This window comes from Mus caroli, chromosome 9, assembly GCF_900094665.2.
Source record: "Mus caroli chromosome 9, CAROLI_EIJ_v1.1, whole genome shotgun sequence".
NCBI classification, from domain to species: domain Eukaryota; kingdom Metazoa; phylum Chordata; class Mammalia; order Rodentia; family Muridae; genus Mus; species Mus caroli.
The window spans coordinates 96,137,790-96,154,912 of record NC_034578.1 but is presented as its reverse complement, the minus strand read 5'-3'; the positions used below and the strand labels follow the sequence as shown (position 1 = coordinate 96,154,912).

The 17,123-nt window shown below is 37.5% G+C and overlaps 1 protein-coding gene across 4 annotated transcripts in view; it reads right to left on the bottom strand.

The window, feature by feature from the left end:
• The window catches only part of Stag1 (stromal antigen 1), a 315,222-nt gene that overhangs the window by 288,938 nt on the left and 9,161 nt on the right, over positions 1 to 17,123 (bottom strand). The window contains exons 1-2 of one of the 4 annotated variants that reach the window (XM_029481814.1): positions 7,582 to 7,837; positions 1,878 to 1,937 (exon numbers count right to left, since the gene is read on the bottom strand). The exons of 2 other annotated variants lie outside the window; for them this stretch is intronic. The gene's annotated coding sequence lies outside the window, so the exon portion shown is untranslated. Of the gene's footprint in view, positions 1 to 1,877; positions 1,938 to 7,581; positions 7,838 to 17,123 lie in introns of those variants that run through there. One more of the 4 variants, XM_029481813.1, reaches the window with a different exon arrangement.

The following is a 17,123-nucleotide window of genomic DNA, read 5'->3' as shown; positions in this document are numbered from 1 at the left end:
AAAACTTGGGACTAGAGAGATGGCTCAATGGTTAAGAACACTTGCTGTTCTTGCAAAGGACCCAGGTTTAGTTCCAAACACCCACACAGTGACTCAAGACTGCCTATAATCCAGTTCCAGAAAACCAACCTGACACCCTCCTCTCAATTCCTTGGACACTGCATGTACATGGTGTACATACATACATACATACATACATGTAGGCAAACACATACTTAAAATAAGTAAATCTTTAAATAAAGAAAAGGTCTATTCATACCAGTAAAAAGATTCTCACAGTAAAAATCTGAAAGGTACAAAATAATATATATAATATGAGCCTGCATTAGTTTTCTTGTGCTGCTATAACCAACAGATACAAATTTGCTGAGTTAAAAGAATTTGGGTTGGGACTATAGTTCAACTGATAGTATGCCTAGCATGTAGGAATTAATTCCCACAATATATAAGCCAGTGGTTGTACATGTTGAAATTCAAAATCATACTTGGCTATACAGCAAGCTCAATGCCTTCTATGGGACTTTATGAAGTTAAAAAAAAACAAAAAAAAACACAACAAAACAAACAAACAAGAACCAAATTGGTCTCACAACTCTGAAGGTCAAAAGTCTAAAATCAAAGTGGGAGCATAGCCTTATTTTCCCAACAGCCTTAAAAAGAGAATCCTTACCTGTTTGAGGTATGCTAACTGGCTTATGGCCTGTATAACTTTAATCGCTGCTTGTCAAAATGTTCTGCATGTCCTATAGTCTCTTCTAAAGTGACTTATCATTCATTGTATTGAGACTTCATCCTAATCCAAACTGACCTCACCTGAAATCCTTAATTAAAATATGCAGAAATTATCCAAAGTCCCATTCGCAACTTCCAGGAATAAAGATTTAGGCATATCCTTTGGGGAGGCAGGGTCGGGGAAAATTACTTAACAAAAAATACTTTTGTTTTAAATCATGTGTACATATAAGAAACCATTAACAATAATTATAGCTTTATGAAAGGGAATTCTCATTCTCAATCTCTATTTAAAATTGCCATCAGGAAGCCGGACCTGGTGGCACACACCTTTAATCCCAGCACTCGGGAGGCAGAGGCAGGTGGATTTCTGAGTTCGAGGCCAGCCTAGTCTACAGAGTGAGTTCCAGGATCAGGATCAGCCAGGACTGCACAGAGAAACCCTGTCTCAAAAAACAAAAAAAAAAAAAAAAAAAAAAAATTGCCATCAGGTGCTCAATGATTTTATCTTGCTCTGCTTTATTTTACAAGAGTACTTTACACCTATCATTTAATTTGCTTACTTATATAAAATTATTTTAAGTTGTATCCTCCTCTCCAAGTCAAAATGAAACTTCTAAGGTAGATTTTTTTTGCCTCATTTGTTCACAGATTAACTAGGATATCGTCTCAAGCACTCACGTTTGAATACTTCTTTATTTATAATATTTACTTTAAAAAGCCACCATTTTAGTATTATAATTCACTCACTACACAAATTTTACGTTATAAATTTCACCTTTTTTATAAACATAACCTACTTCCATTTTTACCACCTCCATCCTCCCCTGAGAAAAATTATTTTGTATCTTTTCTCCTACCAAATGCATCAATTTACTTGAAGGTGATTAGAGTGGGGAATGTTTAGAGCCAAATCCAGTGCCTTGATCATGCCAAGCACTTGCTCCATGACTAGAGCTATGCCGGCCTCCCTTAACTTCAGTTGTTAAAGTCACTTTAAATTCATTACCAAAGCTTTCTTGATTACCTAACTCTTGACAAATAACTTTCCCTTGGTAGAGTATTTTAGTTTGATTTTTTTTTCTTTTTTCTTTTGAGGCCTCTTTTGGGAAATGGGAAAAGGGTACAAAGTAAAAAAGAATTACCTGAGAAATTTTCCTGAAATTATCTTCCTTTGTGTCCTAAGTCCACAAACGTGCAGTTAACTAGAGGGAGTCATAAATGGATACTTAGGATCTGAAAACCATTAGCTGAATACTGATATAATATAATCTTAATCATTACGTTGAAAAATCACTAAAATAAAAGACAAATTGATCACTACAACCTGTAATTAATAATCCTTAAGTCTCCTACAAAATTTTCAGAGGAACCACTAAGAAAATAATTGCAAACAGGCTTGATGCATCCTAAAATACAAAAATAAACCTGCCTTAAAAAGCCTATCAAAGCAGGGCGGTGGTGGCGCGCACCATTAATCCCAGCACTTGGGAGGCAGAGGCAGGCAGATTTCTGAGTTCGAGGCCAGCCTGGTCTACAGAGTGAGTTCCAGGACAGCCAGAGCTATACAGAGAAACCCTGTCTCAAAAAACCAAAAAAAAAAAAAAAAAAAAAAAATTGCCATCAGGTGCTCAATGATTTTATCTTGCTCTGCTTTATCTGCTTGTGGACGTTGTACATCGTGGTGCGGAGCCTAGTGCGCACCACGATGTACAACGTCCACAAGCAGATGATTAGAGGGAGTCATAAATGGATACTTAGGATCTGAAAACCATTAGCTGAATACTGATATAATATAATCTTAATCATTACGTTGAAAAATCACTAAAATAAAAGACAAATTGATCACTACAACCTGTAATTAATAATCCTTAAGTCTCCTACAAAATTTTCAGAGGAACCACTAAGAAAATAATTGCAAACAGGCTTGATGCATCCTAAAATACAAAAATAAACCTGCCTTAAAAAGCCTATCAAAGCAGGGCGGTGGTGGCGCGCNCCNTTAATCCCAGCACTTGGGAGGCAGAGGCAGGCNGATTTCTGAGTTCGAGGCCAGCCTGGTCTACAGAGTGAGTTCCAGGACAGCCAGAGCTATACAGAGAAACCCTGTCTCGNAAAAAAAAAAAAAGAACAACAACAACAAAAAAAAAAAACCCAAACACACACACACAAAAAAGCCTATCAAATTGGCACATACACATTTTTAAATATCCTGTCTGTTGCCATATTACATCCTTCATTCTTTGTCTTGCCTTTAAATGCTTAAAAATTCACGTTAGATATTCAAAGTTACCCTGCTATAGAAAAGAAGCCATCTTTTCCCTGTTGTGCTGTGTGTTCTTCTAGACTCCCATTATATGTCAGTCCTTCTAGTTCCTCATTTTGGTATACTCAAGTAACTTCTTCTCTGTCCAGAAAGCTTTGCAGAGAGCAGGTTCTGCAAAAACTGACTTCAGAATGCTTATGCTATCCTCTAATCCTGTTGTTGAGCCAGAAAGCACTGAAGAAAAAGGATAACTAGCTGGTTTCTAACCTTAGTCTATGAATAACTAGAAGCACTTAACCTTTCAGGCTCACTCAAGTTTTCTTAGCCATATTAAATGAGTATACAGAATTAACATATCAGAAACCCATTCTGGCTACACAAGTTAGAAGGATATAAGTATTATCACAAATAGTTTAGGCGCACATAACATTCCCGAACTTGTGTTAGTGAATCTTTAGAAAATCTGAAATATTCTCTTCAATTTAGGAATGAGTAATTTATCCAGATAATATTACAATTATGTTCTCTTTGTGTAAAACGGATTTTTTTACATGCTTTGCTTTCTGTTGCTGTGATAAAACACTGATCAAAAAAAAGCACCTTAGAGAGGCTTACGTCATCCAGGGTAGTAAAGGCAGGAATTCAAGAGAGGGACCTGGAGCAGAGACCATGGAAGGGGGACTCTGCTTACTGGCTTGTTAGCTACTTTTTTTTAACAGTCCAAGCCCACCTGCCTAAGGGTAGCACCACCCACAGTGGGGCCTCCTATGTCAAAGAACAATTTAAAAAATGTTACCAGGGGACTAATATCCAATATATACAAAGAGCTCAAGAAGCTGGACTCCAGAAATTTAAATAACCCCATTAAAAAATGGAGTACAGAGCTAAACAAAGAATTCTCAACTGAGGAATACAGAATGGCTGAGAGGCACCTGAAAAAATGTTCAACATCCTTAATCATCAGGGAAATGCAAATCAAAACAACCTGAGATTCCACCTCACACCAGTCAGAATGGCTAAGATCAAAAACTCAGGTGGCAGCAGATGCTGGCGAAGATGTGGAGAAAGAGGAACACTCCTCCATTGTTGGTGGAATTGCAAGCTTGTACAACCACTCTGGAAATCAGTCTGGCGGTTCCTCAGAAAACTGGACATAGTACTACCAGAAGATCCAGCAATACCTCTCCTGGGCATATACCCAGATGTTCCAACTTGTAATAAGGACACATGCTCCAGTATGTTCATAGCAGCCTTATTTATAATGGCCAGAAGCTGGAAAGAACCCAGATGTCCCTCAACAGAGGAATGGATACAGAAAATGTGGTACATTTACACAATGGAGTACTACTCAGCTATTAAAAACAATGAATTTATGAAATTCTTGGACAAATGGATGTATCTGGAGGATATCATCCTTAGTGAGGTAACCCAGTCACAAAAGAAGTCATTAGATATGCATTCACTGTTAAGTGGATATTAGCCCAGAAACTTAGAATACCCAAGATACAATTTGCAAAACACAAGAAAATCAAGAAGAGGGAAGAAAAACGTGTGGATACTTCATTCCTCCTTAGAATAGGGAACAAAATAACCATGAAAGGAATTACAGAGACAAAGTTTGGAGCTAACACAAAAGGATGGACTATCCAGAGACTACCCCACCCGGGGATCCATCCCATAATCAACCACCAAACTCAGACACTATTGCATATGCCAGAAAGATTTTGCTGAAGGGACCTTGGTATAGCTGTCTCGTATGAGGCTTTGCCAGTGCCTGGCAAATACAGAAGTGGATGCTTACAGTCATCTATAAGATGGAACACAGGGCCCCCAATGGAGAAGCTAGAGAAAGCATCCAAGGAGCTCAAGGTGTCTGCAACCCTATAGGTGGAACAACAATATGAACTAACCAGTACCCCCAGAGCTCATATCTCTAGCTGCATATGTAGCAGAAGATGGCCTAGTCGGCCATCACTGGGAAGAGAGGCCCCTTGGTATTACAAACTTTATATGCCCCAGTACAAGGGAATGCCAGGGCCAAGAAGTGGGAGTGGGTGGGTAGGGGAGCAGGGCGGGTGGGAAGGGTATAGGGAACTTTCGGAATAGCATTTGAAATGTATATAAAGAAAATGTCTAATAAAAAAAATATCACCAAAGACATACCCATAAGCCACTCTAATGAAGGCAATTCCTCAATTGAGGTTCTCTCTTCCCAGGTCACTCCAACACAGTGATTCTTAACTAAAATTTAACCCTAATACCAGAGCTCAGAAGGCTAAGGCAAAGGATTCCAAGTTCAAAGCCAGCTTCAACTATACTGCCAAGACCCTTTGGGGGGGGGGGGGGGGGGGAAGGGGAAAAGGAGGAGGAGGAAAGGAGGAGGAGGAAAAGAGGAAGAGAAAGAGAAAGAGAGAAAGAGAGAAAGAGAGAAAGAGAGAAAGAGAAAGACAGACCAAACAAATAAATACCAGCTGACACACTACACATTCTATCCTCTTGATTGGTTGGTTTTCGTTTTGAGACAAAGTCTGGATTATGTAGCTCTGGTTGTTCTGGAATTCACAGAAATCCACTTGCCTTTGCCTACTGAGTAAGGAGATTAAAGAAATATATCAACACGCCTGGCTCTATATTTTATTTTTGAAAAAGAACCTCATGTTTGCTTAGCATGCTCAAGGACCTAAGTTCAATTCTGAGCATAGGAAGGAAGGAGAGAGAATAGGAGAGAGGCTTTACTTCAATGAAAATAATTACACACTAACTTATCATAGGAAAATATTGTCTAAAGAATAAGAAAAGCTTATTCTGCCTTTTCAGAAAGATCCTAAATGTCTGTATCGTGTAACTAAAAGTACTAACATATAAAGAACCAGAAAGAACTGGTTTTGTTTCTTAGCTTTGCTACTTAAATAGTATACTCACTGGGTATAAGTATATCTCTAACATCAATTTGCTCAACTAAAAACATAAAAATAATGTCAATTTTACCTAAGTCTTCAGATAATGTATCTTCAGTGTTTTTGTAATTTAACAGTCACTGGACAAAAGGCAGTAGCTATTATGACTTTGGGAAAACCACATTACAAATCCCTTCTTTGTATCACTAAAATTTCAAATAAAGTCTGTTAGATTATAAAATCATAAAGAGTTATAATGTGAAGGTTAAGTTTCATTTGTAGATCTTAGGGGAAGAAATTGTTCAGAGATGTTATAGAACAGAACAGTGACAAGCTCCAAGAAAAATTCCTTTACTGAACAATCATAGAGCAATAAAGTTACTGGTACCAACTCCATGGTCCCCTTTTATTGAGGTTCTACTATTTTCAACTTCAGTCAATTACGGTGCAAAAACATTAAATAGGAAATTCCAAAAATAAAAGTTTTCTAAGTTTTATACCACTCTGAATTGTATGTTGCAATCTGATACTATCCCAGTCCATTTCACCTAAGATGTGAATGATTCCGTTGTCCAGCAAATTCACTGTAAAATAGTCACTTAGCAGCATCAAAAATGCTGGGTTATCAAAAATGACTGCAGTGCTTTGTTCAAGTAGTACATTTTATTTAGTAATAGCCCTGTAAGTACAAGGTCATGGCAATTCAGATTTACTAAAGAACAGGCATGGTGACACACACCTGTAATTTAGCACCTGGAAATGAGACATGGTAGAATTACAAGGTCAAGGGCTACCTGAGATACAGAGTAAAAACTCTGTCTCAAAAGAATCACACACTAAAACTAGATATGCTAAAGAAAAGCTAGCCACATTTATGTGTTTCACTTTAAAAAAAGAAAAAAAAAAAGAGTGTGCTAAGATACTTTGAAAGAGAACAGACAAGCAGTCGGATTTTACTCAATAATGACTGGGATTAGTAGTAGTCTGAGACTGGCCCATGAGCCATCATATATTTGCATGCTTATCCCCAGTAGCTGAGCTGTCAGAGAAAGATTAGAAGGTGTGGCTTTGTTAGAGGAGATGTGTCCATAGAGATGGGCTTTGAGGCTTTGAAAGAAACGACAGGCCCAATGTCTCTCTGTGTCTCTGTGACCCTGTGTCTCCCCTCACCACAACCACCACCACCCCTCTGCTTGCCTGGCTGCCTGTCTCTGTGCCTACTGCCCAAGATCACGGTGTAAAACTCTCAACTACTTCAACAAATGCCTGCCTGTGACCCACCATGTTCTCTTCCATAATAGACTAAGCCTCAAACTGTAAGCAAGCACCCAATTAAGAGTTGCCATGGTCATGGTGTCTCTTCACAGCAATACAACACTGAAACAGTGATTAAACCAGTGCCTACACATGCTAAGTACCTATCGCTAATCTATACTCAGTTCAAATTAACCAATTTGATATTAATTATTATGGTTAATCTCTTATTACACCTAATTTTAAAAATAAACTTTTATTACAAGAATATGTATCACTACTATTCCTGGGTTTCAAGCATCTACTTAAGGATATAAGAATATACCCTCCATGTATAAGGGAGAAATTTACCACTATATTCCAGAACTCTAATGTCCAGCCAGACACATGCAATGTCCATAAAAGGCCTTAATGAAGAAAACTATTGCTTACCTTTGGTGCGTAGCTGTCATCCTTCATTCACCAGCTAAGCAGCAGGAATCTAAGGGAACAGATCATATCCCTGGTATGGCTAGTTTACAATTGTGTACGGTAAGAACGTTACCCAAAAATCTGCACCATGTGTTCTGGTATGTCCAATGAATCATTCTGTGCACATCCTCACACACACTGACTGCTCTTTCCACCCTACTGTGCTAAAGTTAAATGGCATCCTCCGCAGCTTCTAAACACATGTGAGACACAAAATACATTTTTCATTGTAGGAACCAAACACTCAAAGAATGGACAGGCCAATGGCTGACTACAGAAACAACAGAAGTCAGTAACTGCACACAAAGTAAACTGACTGGCATGCTTCCTTATTACTACTCACTTTAAATGTAAACAGCTAAATTCATAAAAGACAGATCAGTAGAACTGATTTCTTTTAAGACAATAATCACAAATAGTTTCAAAATGAAAGGATGGGAAAGATCAGTGCAAACTAATAAAAAAAGCTAAAGCCCTCATATTAATAGCAGACAAAATATACTTTTAACCAAAATTCATTGCAAAGGCCAAAGTACAATGCATGTGGGTCAAAGAGTTAATTCATCAATATTTAACAATTATAAAATTATATACCAAGTAACTAGAGAACTGAAAAGAGAAATACCGACTTCTATATTTGGACACTTCACAACCTCTTTCAATAAGGGAAAAAATTCTGAACTACATAGAAAGAAAGAAACAGAAGTTCTGGAACAACACTATACACAACTTAGACTTGGCACACACATCCAGAATATATTACTCAATATCAATAAACATGCATTCTTCTCCAATAAAATTAAAATTCATCAGGATACACCATACTTGGGGAACAATTCTCAATAAACTTAACCAGGTTAGAATTTATAATGAATTCTCTTCAACCACAACATAATCAAATTAGGTCAACAACAGAAGAAAAAGTGAAAAATTCACATAATAAACCTAACCCTAAATAAGCAATTGGTCAAAGAATAAATGATATGGACAACCTTACATTCAAAAAATTGGAACATCTAGGCCGGGCGTGGTGGTGCACGCCTTTAATCCCAGCACTCAGGAGGCAGAGGCAGGAGAATTTCTGAGTTCAAGGCCAGCCTGGTCCACAAAGTGAGTTCCAGGACAGCCAGGGCTATACAGAGAAACCCTGTCTCAAAAAACAAGAACAAAAAACAAACAAACAAACAAAAATTGGAACATCTAAATGAAAAGAAAAAATAAATAAATAAAAGAAACTGCCATAGTTAACTTTTTTTGTTTGTTTGTTTGGTTGGTTGGTTGGTTGGTTTGGTTTTTCGAGACAGGGTTTCTCTGTATAGTCCTGGCTGTACTGGAACTCACTCTGTAGACCAGGCTGGCCTCAAACTCAGAAATCTGCCTGCCTCTGCCTCCCAAGTGCTGGGATTAAAGGCGTGCACCACCACTGCCCAGCTCTGCTATAGCTACCTTAAGATTAAAAACAGACCTATGGCAAGATAATAAATTAGTAATAAAAAGCTTCTTCCCAACTCCCCAAAATAAGTTAAAGACCAAAGAACTTTACTAGTAAATTTCATCAAACATCTAACACATATTCCACTCAATACTACTCAAACTCTTTGAGAAATTAGAGAATTCAACCAGGCATGGTGGCTGAACTCATAATCCCAGCACTTAGGAAGGAGTAATAGAAGGATCATTATAAGACCAAGGCTAGTCTTGTCTATACAGTAAGTATGGTGGTTTGAATGGGAATGGCCCCATAGGGTCATATAGTTCAAAGCTGTGCTACAAGTGGTAGAACTGTTAGGGAAGGATTGCGGAGGGGGACGATGTGTGTCACTGAAGTTTGGGATTCATAAGCCCTCACTGTTCCCTGTTACCTTTTTCTTTCTTTACCTCATGATTATGTCTTAGGATTTCAACTTTCAGGAACTGTTCCAGTGCCATACTTGCCTGCCTACTGCCATACTCCCTGTCATAATAGTCACAGACTCATGCTCTGAAACCGTAAGCAAGCCTCCAATTAAATGCTTTCTTCTATAAATTGCCATGGTCATGGTGTTCTTCACAGCAATAGAAAAGTAAAATTTGAGGCCAGTCAGCTGTTACATGTTGAGAGTCAGATTCAAAACAAAAAACAAAAAATGTTTTTTTCTTAATTTATTTATTTATTTTATGTTTGTGAATACACTGTAGCTGTCTTCAGACACACCAGAAGAGGACATCGGATCCCCATTACAGATGGTTGTGAGCCACCATGTGGTTGCTGGGAATTGAACTCAGGACCTCTGGAAGAATAGTCAATGCTCTTAACCACTGAGCTATCTCCCCAGTCCTATATTTCTTAACTTTAACAGTAAATAACTTTTGCGGTTAAAGGAGAAAAATTAGAAGAGGAAATAATAACACACTTGATGACAGCAGCCATGATCCAAATACTAAGGACAGATAAGAAACCACAAGAAAACTAAAGACTAATACTCCTTGAATATGAAAGCAAAAACTCAAGGAAATATAAACAAACCAAGAACACATGCACATTAAAAAATTACATGCTGGGCATGGAGACACATTACTATAATCCCAGCACTCAATAAGCAGAGGAAAGAAGACTATTTCAAATGGAGGTCAAGATAGTCTAAATAAATAAAGCAAATTCCATGTAAGTCAGCCAAGGTTACAGAGTAAGACCCTGTCTCAAAATAAACTGTATACCAAGACCACATAAAAGTATCCTAGAAATGCAAAAACAGTAAGAGTATCAATACCACATTAACTGAATGGAGATGCGACATGATCAACTCAATAGGCAAGCATGAAAAAGCATTTGGGCAAGTTAACACTTTTTTTTTTTTTGATAAGGAGGCACAGAAAGCCAACAGTAACAATAGTTAGTGGATGCCTGCCTTTGATCCCAGCACTAGGGAAGAAGAGGCAAGCAGATCTCTGTATAAGTTTGAGGCCTGGTCTACACAGAAAGTTCTAGGCCAACTAGGACAATATAGTTGAGACCATGTCTCAAAAATAAAACAAAAAAATCCTATTCAACAGTAAACAACTAAAACCTCTTTTCTAAAAATCAGTAAAACACTGGCACTGTTTTCAATAATGCTACTTGGCAGCATAGTGGAAATTCTTAACATACAACTGTGAACAGGAAGATGTTTACCTCTACTTGTTGAAGATATGATTCCAAAGAATTCACAAAAATAAAGCAAGAAAAAAATGACAATAAGTGAATAATCAAATTGGAAATAGCTACAGGATACAAGACCAAAAAAAAAAAAAAAAAAAAAAAAACAAAAAAAAACTATTGAATTTCATTATAGAAAAAATAATCCCAAAAGTAAATTAATTAAACAATTTCACTTAAACACCATCCAAAAGTTATAAAGTACTAAAAAGAGAACAAAACATGACTACACCAAGTCTCAGTAACGAAGGTTCAGAGAACGAAATAGAGAACTTGGAAATCTAAAACTTGACATACGGGCACATACCTGAAATTATAGCACTCAAATAGCAAAACAGAAAAATAATTGCAAGTTCAAGGCCAACCTGTACTGTACAGCAAAACCCAGCTAAGGAAAAGTCAGGAAAGAGTAGGGAGGAAGAAGAATGAGAGAAGAGAAATGGGGAGAGAGAAAAATGGGGTAGGGGTGGAGGAGGAGACCAAATGTCCAACAGTTGATATATAAATTAACAAAATAAAATACTCCTAACAATAAAAAATACTGAGCTGGGCAGTGGTGGCACACACCTTTAACCCCAGCACTTGGGAGACAGAGGCAGGCGGATTTCTAAGTTTGAGGCCAGCCTGGTCCACAGAGTGAGTTCCAGGACAGCCAGGGCTACACAGAGAAACCATCTTGGGGGGGGGGGGGGGGGTTAAATATATATACATACATACATACATAGATGTATATACACACACACATATTTATATCCCTATCTCCAAAAAGTAATTAAACAGTATAATATGAATAATCTTCAAACATATTAAATGAAAAAGGACAAAAAGAAAGACTATATGATGTCAATTATTATGAAAAAGGCCAAGCAACTATGTAGGAACAGACTAGTATTTGTTTGGGAGTAGGAGCAGAAATTAGAACTGACTACAGATGACCCTAGACTTTTCTTTCATGGATGATAAAATTTTCCATTTAAAATTAGATAGTGGTGGTGTTCGTAATTTTCTAAATTATTAAACTAAGAATCACTAAGCTATAAACTTAGAGCAAGATAATTGTACACTACCTAAAGTATACCTCAGTATTTCTCAAAAAGAAAGGCAAGAGGTAAGAAAGATCAGGACTACCGACTATTTCCAAAGCAAAGATGTACTAGAAGTACTGGGAATAATTTATCTCTCTCAACTCTACAAGAATAAACTGAATCCACATATGAAGCAGTACACAGGACACATAGTAAAGGCTCTTTTAAAATTGAAGTCAACACTGAAAAGTAAAAATGTGAGGAACCAAACATAAAAGGATAAATGAGCTCTAGAATGGAGTAAGTAAATATACAAAATCCAAAAAAAGTAACATGAGAACCAGGGTGGAGATCTTATTTCTGACTATTTGAAGCTAAAACCAAATCAAATGAATGAGGAGGGGTGCTTAAATAAACTTAGCATTGTATCTCCCCCACTGTCCCTGGAGAATGCCCTGACCCAGATCTGCTGCTGTGCAGATAGATTTGTCAATGTACTTGGGATATAATAATTTGACATTGCTGTGAGACCATTCCAGGTTTACCAATCAATCTTCAGATTATAATCTGCTTTTGATATAGATAGGTCTCTATACCAAAAACCAACAACAAAGGCACTTACTGGTTGAGCACAAGCAGTCCATGTGTAAGTTACTTTCTCAATGTAAATCAGTAAACTGACACCCTATTATACACTCCAGACTTTAGTCATCTAGGCCTTAGATATCTAGGTGTAAGTTATAATTTAATTTCTATGCTTATCAATTCTGAGAAACAATTCTGGCAAGCAGTTTATCAGTGTTCTTCATATTAAGAACTGACAGTCTTCCCTAGAGACACTTTCTGCCTCACTGCACACCTCTAAAAACTTCCTGTTTTACTAACTGAATAAATGCTGAGAAATCTGCATACACCGATGTATTCCCAAAAGAAAAGAGACCATATTAGTGCTTACAGAACATTGTTTTATTAGCTAGTCATCTACTAGCCAACGTCCTTGAATGAAGAGGACAGACATACTTATTCCCAATACAAGAGAAGCAGTGAGGTCAAAGTGATGTACAATAGAACATACTGCTAATCAAAATACTAATCTGGATTACAGTCCAAGTCACCAGAATAAAAATCCATTCATTTTTATCTTAAGCAGAATAAGTATGCAGGATAGGTTAAATGATAAAGATGAAGGAAGTTTACATTTCCACCCCTAGGTAAGCCAGTATTCTCTTCACTCATATAAGCAATCTTTACAAAAAAAAAAAAACTAATAAATAACAAAACACATGGACAGGAGGTAGTAGCACAGGCCTTTGATCCCAGAATCTGGGAGGCAAAGGCAGGCAGATCTCTGTGAGTTTGTGGCTAGCCTGGTCTATAGAAAGAAAGAGTTCCAGGACAGCCAGGATTACACAGAGAAAACCTGTCTTAAAAAAAAAAAAAAGAAGAAGAAAGAAAGAAAACCAAAACATATATATATATATACATATATATATATATATATATAATAGTAGTAATAAGCCAAATAGAAAAGGAACCAAAATAGACTGCAATAGGCAGAAATGCTCAAAAATTCGGAAGCAGAAAAAACAGAACATCTATTAAAAAAATACTGAAAGAAGCCCTAAGAAAACTGTACTGGCTATTTTTGTGTCAACTTGACACAGCTGGAGTTATCACAGAGAAAGGAGCTTCAGTTGAGGAAATGCCTCCATGAGATCCAGCTGTAAGGCATTTTCTCAATTAGTGATCAAGGGGGAAAGGCCCCTTGTGGGTGGGACCATCTCTAGGCTGGTAGTCTTGGGTTCTATAAGAGAGCAGGCTGAGCAAGCCAGGGGAAGCAAGCCAGTAAAGAACATCCCTCCATGGTCTCTGCATCAGCTCCTGCTTCCTGACCTGCTTGAGTTCCAGTCCTGACTTCCTTTGGTGATGAACAGCAGCATGGAAGTGTAAGCCGAATAAACCCTTTCCTCCCCAACTTGCTTCTTGGTCATGATGTTTGTGCAGGAATAGGAACCCTGACTAAGACAAAAACCAAATTTAAAATTAAACAGCCTAACATGCATGAGTTTTTTGAAAAGCAGTAAGTGATTTATGGGATTATGAAAAAAGCCAAATGTAGAAACTCTGATAGTTTGTTAGAAATACATACAAAAGAGTATCCTATTAGATGATAAAGCAGTACAAAGAAAAAAACTACAACATAAACAGGTGAAATATCTATAAGCACCAAGTGGCCAATGTGACAAACTGTAGACTACAAAAGTTTATTTTCTTTCTTATCTATTAATAGCAACTCATATTCAGTAAAATAAGATCAGAACAGGGCTGGGAAGATGGCTCAATGGCTGAAAGCATTTGCCATGTAAGTATGATAACCTGAGTTCAGATTCATGGAAACCAAGTTTAAAATGTCACACAGTAGTGCATACATAGATACATGTATACACATACACACACACACACACACACACCTTGCACTTCTAGTTAAATTGGAAGAAGAGAGACATAACACTCACACTCCTCCACAGCTCATGGGCCACCAACCTGCTGGAGTATATGGTACAATAGCAAACAAGAAGAGAATCCCTGACTCAAGCAAAATGGAAGGTTAAGAATCTGAGGTAGCCCTGACCTCCACACAAGCACCTTACGTAGTACACACCCTCATACACAAACACACAAAAATAAATAACTGTTTAGAAGTCAGAACCCCCCATTCCAGTTATTTCCTTTAGTGTGTCATTATAGGATAGCACTACCATTAACTATTAGCCAGAAACACTTCTTGTGATGGTTAATCTCAACTGTCAACCCACTCAGAAAGAAATGTCACTTCCATTTGTAAAGTCAACATTTAGACCAGCCTGTCAGGATGTTTCCAGAGATGATAACCCTAAAGGGGAAGGACAAGCCTAGAATATGAGCAATACTATGGCATAAATGGGAAAGGGGATGTAAATGGGGGGAGGGGCGCAAAAGTCAAGATATACAAGCATTCATTTCTCCCTGCCCACCACTCCACCAGAACAGACTAATCTCTAAAATCATGAACTGACCTAAACCTTTCTTCCCTTTCATTGTTTTTACTGTATTCTGTCAATACCTCTCTATTAACAGACCTATCTCCACAACTCTTACAACAGCTCTTGTCATCATCACGATTGTCCATGGCACTGTAGCTACCACCAGATTACTTAACAGCCGACCTACTTTTTCTCTGTTCACATTCCATCTCCTTGCCTACTGCAATATTCACACAGGAGTAAAACAAGGATTCTCAACCTTAGCTTTATAGCTATTTTTGAGCAATCAACTATTACAGGAAACTATTCCAGCTATTAAAAATCTTTAGTAACATCACTGATCTCTACCCTCTGATGTCAGTAACACACACCATCTCATCAAGCTTTATTCACCAATATTATCTGCAGACATTACTAATTGTGCTCTAGGAAGCAAAATCAAGAAAATGAGGAGAATTTTTATTTTTCTTGTTTTTGTTTGGATGGTTTGTTATTATTGTCTGTGCTAGTGCAAGAGATCAAACCTAGGGTCCAGGCATGCTAAGCAAATATTGTGTAGCCTCAGACTCCAGAAATATTTTTAAGTATTCCTCTGCTTAAAACTCTCCCACAGCTTTTGATTTTTACAACAAAATTCAAACTCAAAGACCTATTTCAAATACACCTTACCCAATCTAAATTCTACCACACCAACCTCATATGATACCATTACATCCTTTCTGTGTGTTCTCCCCGCCATAACTACAGATTTCTCCTAATTCCTGGCATACCACATTGTTTTTGCTACAGAATTTGGTCTTTGTTCTTTCCTGTGCCTCTGTTCTTCTTGCTTCGGTTCTGTGACTATCTCTACTTAACTTCTCATTCTCATATATGACTTTCCTTATTATCATCACAATACCTCATTTATTCCCCAGGAGGAATCACAGTATGTGATTTGTCAGCCTGACTTTCCAGTATATAGCTTAAGTTAAATAAACAAATCTATAACGTGGAAAACTCTTAAGTGAGAGCTGAGTTTGCATCAGTGATAACCTCAGCTTCACCATCATCTCATTCCCACCTAGATTTATCACTCCCCTCTTGAAATAGAGGGGAGAAAAGAAAAAGGAAGAGCTTAATGAAGCACCCACCTGTAAACTAGTTCTCTGAATGGTGATATACAAACTAAGTAACATATAATCTATTTAAATCACTTGACACAATAGTCTAAAAATAATGGCTATGTGTTTAAAGGCCCAAGCACAATGCCTATAATAGATATTTGGAAAGGATGTCCTTGCTCTTAAAAAAAAAAAAACAAAAAAAAAAAACTCCTTTTATCACCACTTGGCCTGAACAAAATAATTCTCAAAGTGGAACTTTAGGGTTGGGGAAATGGCTTTCCATGTAAGCACAAGGACTGGAAGTTCACAACCCTAAAATTCATGTAAATACCAGGCAGGTGTGGTAGCAATTTGTAGTCACAACATTCAGGAGGCAGGAACAATGGAGTCAAAGCTAGCTAACTAGACTAGCTGGAATTAGAAGCTCCAGGTTCAGAGAGAGAACCTGTCTCAATAAATAAAGTGGAGAGCAATTAAGACACTCTTGTCTGTATCAGGCCTTCAAACATACATGCACAAACCCACACAAGTGCAGACACACACACACACACATGTAAACACACATACACCATCACTCAGACATATAAACACAGATGTTCTGTTATGTACATTCTTTTGGATTCTTTACGCTATGGTTAGTAAGTATCCTTGACAGCACATTCACAAAATCAGGGCTTTGGTTCAAATGCCTAATGAGATGATGCTATCTTCTCCCCTCATATTTTACAAAGTGCTAAGGAAAAAAAGCTCTAAATACAATGTGCTTAATTTTAATAACCTTAATAAGTAACAGAGAGCTTAGGTTTCTGTTTTACTTAACAGCTAAATAAAGCCAGTAAAGAAAGCAAATTTTACAGCCGTATCTAATATGAAAAAAAAAATAGATTTTTTTTGTTTCCTATGTAGTCTAGAGCAAGCTGTCCATTCAATTCTTTGTGACTGATACCATGAAATATAATTATCACTACATTACAAACACAAACTTGTGCCAGTGTATATGTTTCTCTGACATAATGCACATTAGGTTGGGAATGAAGCCACAGTCTTTCACTTTACCATGTCAGGCAGCTCACACCCACCTATTAACTCCACCTCTAGAGGCTCCAACATCGATGGCCTCCTGAGGCACCTGCACTCAACCTGTGCGTTATATTATACACACACACGTGAAAAT